Below are 6,162 nucleotides of genomic sequence, written 5' to 3'. Positions count from 1 at the left end.
TATTTGTTTTTCCTCCTCCGTCTGTCTTTTTATGTCCCTCTCTATTTTCAGTTCTTCTTTACTTGAGGACAAACAAACTTTTAAGTTTGGTGTTGTCGCTTTGCTTTTGACTTTTCTGTTTATTTTAATAGCACTAAAGAGAGGCGAATCATCTCCACAGAGGAGCACAGCCAGAAGAATGAGATGGCCACTAGGATAACTGAGGTGGTTAAATTCCTTTCATTCTATATTTTCTCATGTTCTTATTATGATTAGGTTCCTGTTTTCTGTTTATTTTGCTATTGCATGATTAGTTATTATTTCGATTCCAAGGTTCTAGTTTACTTTACCGTTTATTTTGTTATTTGATTTTTTTATGTTGAAAAAGAGTGTCTCATGTATTGCTCACTGAGCTTGAAATCAAAAGAAAAAAAAGAATAATAGAAAGTGATGTGATGCATGAAAAGATTGAGTTTATATTAAAGAATAGTCTTATTTACTTAAATGTGGTAGTATTATTTGTGATTCTGAATACATGACATGAACAATACATATTTGAATTTGAATCAAAGGATGTTGATGTATGTGGAACAGGAATTTAGATAACTATTATGAATTTTCTGAATTAAACAAAAGCTTAATCCTTGAAGTAAAAGAAACAGCAAAAGAAAAATAAAAGCAAGGTCCAAGGCTCTAAGCATCAATGACTAGGGAGGTCAGACATGATAAAAAAAACTCAAGAGTTGTTTCCCTAGTAATATGCTTGTGGTGTTCTTGTGTCAAGTAATCCTTGAGACAAAACACTTAGAGTCGAGATCAATTGCATTCAGCAGAGTATGCCAAAGGCTTTGAGCACCACTGTCTGGGAGTAGCTGAAAGAAAAATCAGAACTTCAAGAGAGTTCCCCAGTCAAGTGCTTGTGGTGTTTCTGTGTCAAGTAAAGCTTGAGACAAAATATTTAAAGTCACGACTAGGCTCAAGGTGCAAAGCACCAAAGAAAAGAGAATTAAAGTAAATTTTGCTGTGTTCAAGGATTAAACTGGAGTATAAAGATCAGAGAATTCATAATATGATCCAGATTCCAATTCCGAATGACACTGACATTCCTCTGATTCAAAGGAGAGTGAGATGCCAAAACTGTTCAGAGTTACAATGAATAAACCCCATTTTAAGAATAGACTTGAGCATAACTAAACTCTCACTTCTCATGCAAATTCACATCTTGATCATGCACTTATTTTGGTTGCTTGAGGACAAGCAACAATTCAAGTTTGGTGTTGTGATGTGTGAGCATCCTATCTATCTTTTCCTTGTGAATTTGCACTTGAATTGCTAAGTGTAATCAAAATTTAAATATATTTTGGCCACTATGGATGCTACTTTGAGTTGTGCAAAATTCTATTTATTTCAAGTAGCATTCGGATGGATTTGACGGAGTTTTGTAGCAGAAAAGGAAGAAAGCGAATGATGTTGTCAATCATGACCTCCTTGTACTCAAACAGAAATAACTCAAGCTACAGAGATCTAATTGACGTGATTCTAGCGGCGTTGGAAAGCTAACTTTCAGGGCTTTCCAACGATATATAATAGTACACACTTCTTTTCCAGCAATCTCTGCCTCCTCCACATTGAACTTGGCCCCTGCCAAGTTCAGTGTGGAACTTGAAAGCTCCCAGGGAAGCACACGCCACATCCCACGCTGAACTTGGGAAAAGCCAAGTTCAGCGTGGATCCTCAATATCAAAGTGGTCCTCAGGCTTCCATACAAGATGCGCATGAAGACAAATTAATTTTGATTAAATTTATATTTTATTTTAAAATAGAAAAAGATATTATTTTAGTTTTAGGAAATATATTTTACATTAATTAGGATTAGATATAAAAGGGAAAAGAATCAGCCCTTCGGCCGTCCTCTCTTCTCTTCTCTTCCACCTCATTCCGCAATTTATAGTTTACCTGAATCCTAGTTTTCTCTCTGAACCATGAGCAACTAAACCTCCACTATTAAGGTTAGGAGCTCTGTCTATTGTATGGATTGATACTATTATTTTTCTATTTTAATTCATGTACTGATTTATATTTCAAGAATTACTTTCGTTCTTTATCTTATGAATTTGGGTGGAACGGAAGTATGACCCTTGTTCTAATTGAGTTCTTGTATAACTTGGAAAAGATCTTTACTTGAACAACAGCTTGAAAACATATTCTCCTAAATTCTAATTATCTGGACTTAACGGGATATGTGACATATAATCCTCTTATATTTGGGTAATTAGGGTTTTTGTGGCATATAAACTAGAATTGAACTTCACCCTCTAATTGAAAATAAGTGACCAAGGAATTAGCGGTTAATGAATTTTAGAGGAGACTAAAAAGGTCTAAGGAATTAGGGTTTAGTCACATATAGTTTGCCATGAATTAAATCTTGCATGATTAAAATAGTTAGTAAAAAAAGTCAATCCGGAAAATAGATAACTCTGAAGCCTTAACTGTTTCTCCATATATTATTCACTACTTGTTTACTGCTTGCTTTCTGATTTATTGAATTTATTGTTTCATGCTTTTGAATTCTCAAACACCATTTTCTGTTTGTCTAACTAAGTAAATCATTTAACCATTGTTGCTTAATCCATCAATCCTCGTTGGATCGATCCTCACTCACCTGAGGTATTACTTGGTACGACTCGGTGCACTTGCCGGTTAGTTTGTGGTTATAAATTCCGCACCAGTACGCAGAATGGGCTAAACGATAGGCTCGCGTACGTGAGCAATGCTATGCGACACGGGGATGGTTGCCTACCCAAGGGCTCGAGTACGCGGAGAAGAGGCACGTACATGAGATGGTCCAATTTTACACTTCTGCATATGCAGATATGGCATGCATACGCGAAACCCTTATTTTTTGAAAGGTGTGTTTTTAAGTTTCAAACAATTTCTTTGGTTTTTCAAACCTTTATAACTACTTTCTAAGGTCCAATACCTAGTTTCTAAGTATAGGGAGAAGAGTAAGCCAATTGAGGAAGTTAATTGATAGTGGAAAGGGTTATAAAGTGAAGGATTAAGATTGATACAGTGTGAAAGTGTTGAGTGTGATATGAATGAAGGCTGTAAAGATGATGATTATAATGATGAATTGAAATTGAATGAGACATGAGTTGATGGTAATGGTGACATTGATAAATTATGAATTAAAAATCTATTTGTTGACACATTGTGGCAAGATGTGATGTGACCGAGCACTTTAACTCCCCGAATTTTCCCATGGGCATGGCTTGGAGATGTGCGCACAGAGGAACTGTCCAAGGTTGGCTACTAGACATGTCGGGTTTGGCTATATAACCGACAGATGAGACTCATCAGCTATCGAACAGGCATACATCATATGTATTTGTATGTTTTGCTTGATTGTGCATTGCTTTGGTTTTCCTAACTACTTAACCATGTTTATCTGCAACTTGTTTACTTGATGTATTTATACCCTACCTGTGTTTTCTTTGTTTGACTTGTATGTGTATGTATTTGAGAGACCCTCTCCAGACGGAGGCGTGATGAGGGTTGTTCCACCCGATGGTTAGGAGGTTCGGAGGAAACAGAAGGTTAGAATCCCTTAGATAGATTACCGAATTTCTGATTTAGTATAATCTTTAAGCTAAAATCTGAGTGTCAGAGTTTTAGGAATGCCTCTAGCTTTCTCAGGACCTTATATATTATCTATGTGGGTACCTTAACCATACTAAGAACCGCGGTTCTTATTTCATACATATTCTATTGTTTTTCAGATGCAGGTCGAGAGGCACCTCGCTGAGTATTTTGGAGACTCTTGGAAGTAAAGAACTATCTTTTGGGACTTTACATTCTTGTGTTTAGATTGTGTATATATGTAGTTATGTTCTCCTCTATATATAACCTGTATTTTGTCCCTCTTAGAGGTTGATATGGAGAAAAAGGTGTTTATTTCTGTAGTTTGAGTTATCTTTTGGGTTATATATATATACAATTTGGCTGGCCTTAGCTTCGCAGGTCTGAGCTTGATATTTGTATCTTTTGAAACCCTATTTTTTATATATGTTCTATCTTTTCTTTTGATCTCATTTATTTGATTTACGCTTATCCGGACGATTGTGATGCGATTTTCTATTGCACTTTGTTTAGCTTCTTCAAGGCTCTTTGTTATAATTTCTTTCAACTATAGTTATATATACGTCTTTTTCATTTAGAGGTCGTAATACCTCGCCACTTCTTCTTTATGACTTAAGCATAAGGCTCTGTGTGGTAGGGTGTTACAAAAAGTGATGGAACTCATCGTCGGGAAGAGAGGTGACGGTGGTCGATGTTGTTGGGAATAAGTAGTATGACCACAATCCAATCAATCATGTGTCAAATAATTTGTTATTGTTATTATGTTAAAGGGTTAATATAACAAGGTTATTCTTGATTAAATTTAGAGGGTTAATATAACAAGGTTATTCTTGATTAAATTTAGAGGTTTATCATTGTGATAGTAATCATAATATTGAGAGATAAATCTTTTATAACTTAATCTAAATTGTTCTTGGTCATAGGAATATTAAAAAGGACATTAATAATCTGAAGATATATATATATATAATGGTCTTCATTGGATTAAGATTAATAGATCTCAGTTATTAAATTATATATATAGATGGTGCATATAGAGAAATTACCATTGAACTGACTCATTTTGAGAATTCCTAATATATAGTAATAATTATCGCATATTTGTCAATAGGATATTTTCAAGATGAACATCGTAATAGAGTTTCCTTTGACCTGTGAATGGTATTTATTATACTTTGATTCTAGACACCTAATACCCTTGGGTGCTAGTTGAATAGATATTGGATATAATTTAAATACTTATAGAATTAATGATTAGTCAATAAGAAATCCGACAACTCTCAGTAAAGAGTTTGAGCTCTATGATTATGATGACTGAGATGAATAAAACCTTGGTCATGGGGATTGAATGAATGAAGAAATGACTTTTTTTAGGTCATTCACAGTTCATTATAATAATGGTAACAAGTTAGAGTTTTGATAATTAAACCATATTTTAAGGGTTAACCAAGAGCTGAAAAAATAGAAGGAATTATACTTTGTTCTTCTTGGATTCTTAGTAAAATATATTACTTCATACTATCAAATCGTTAAAAAGTGTTGCTAGATGCCAACCTTGATTAGTAAATTTAGTATGACTAATTTACTATTCGCTTAGTATTAAACCTATTGGGTCACACACTAACGAATGTTCTAATCTTTGCTAAAGAATTATTTAATTATTATTTTAATTTGATCAAATAAATAATTATATTATTTCAAATAGAATATTATTATATTTTTTGCGCCAACCTTGATTAGTATGACTAATTTACTATTCGCTTAGTATTAAACCTATTGGGTCACACACTAACGAATGTTCTAATCTTTGCTAAAGATGCTAAAGATTATTATTTTGATTTGATCAAATAAATAATTATATTAATTCAAATAGAATATTATTATATTCTTTGCTAGCACAAAAAATATAATAATAATATGTAATTGAGAATATTAAATGAGAATTGAGAATAATTTGTTATTCTATTTCAAAATTTGAATTCTAAGTTTGGATGAGATCTTAACTGATTCTGTTTTAAATTGTTGTGATATGATTAATAAAATTTGAAGTATTCAAATTTGAAATTACAAGATATGATTTAAATTTGAATTGAGATTCAAATTTAAAATCAGTAACAAATCTCATACTCTATATATGTATGCCAAGAGTAGAGAAAAAATACTAATAACACACAAGTTTTTTATTCATTTACCTCTCCACACATAAATGTATGTGAGTCTAATTCTTGGAGAAAAATTTTGTGGTGCGCAAAGAGTTGCAAATAGGTTTCTCAATTTAAATTAGATATCCATTGGTCAAAGTGTTGACAGCAAAGATTGGTCTCGATGTGGATACACATAACGCCTTCGTACCATCGAAGGAGAAAGTGATTTTCACTAGCGTTATGTGTATCCACATCGAGACTAACCTTTTCTGTCAACTCTTTTACCAATAGATATCTGATTTAAATTGAGAAATCTCGTTGCAACTCTTTGCACATCATAAAATTCTTCTCTAAGAATTAGACTCACATACATTTATGTATGGAGAGGTAAAAGAATAAA

The sequence above is a fragment of the Arachis ipaensis genome, chromosome B07, assembly GCF_000816755.2.
Source record: "Arachis ipaensis cultivar K30076 chromosome B07, Araip1.1, whole genome shotgun sequence".
In the NCBI taxonomy this organism is placed as follows: domain Eukaryota; kingdom Viridiplantae; phylum Streptophyta; class Magnoliopsida; order Fabales; family Fabaceae; genus Arachis; species Arachis ipaensis.
The sequence above is the reverse complement of the archived record's forward strand: the minus strand, read 5'-3'. Positions refer to the sequence as shown.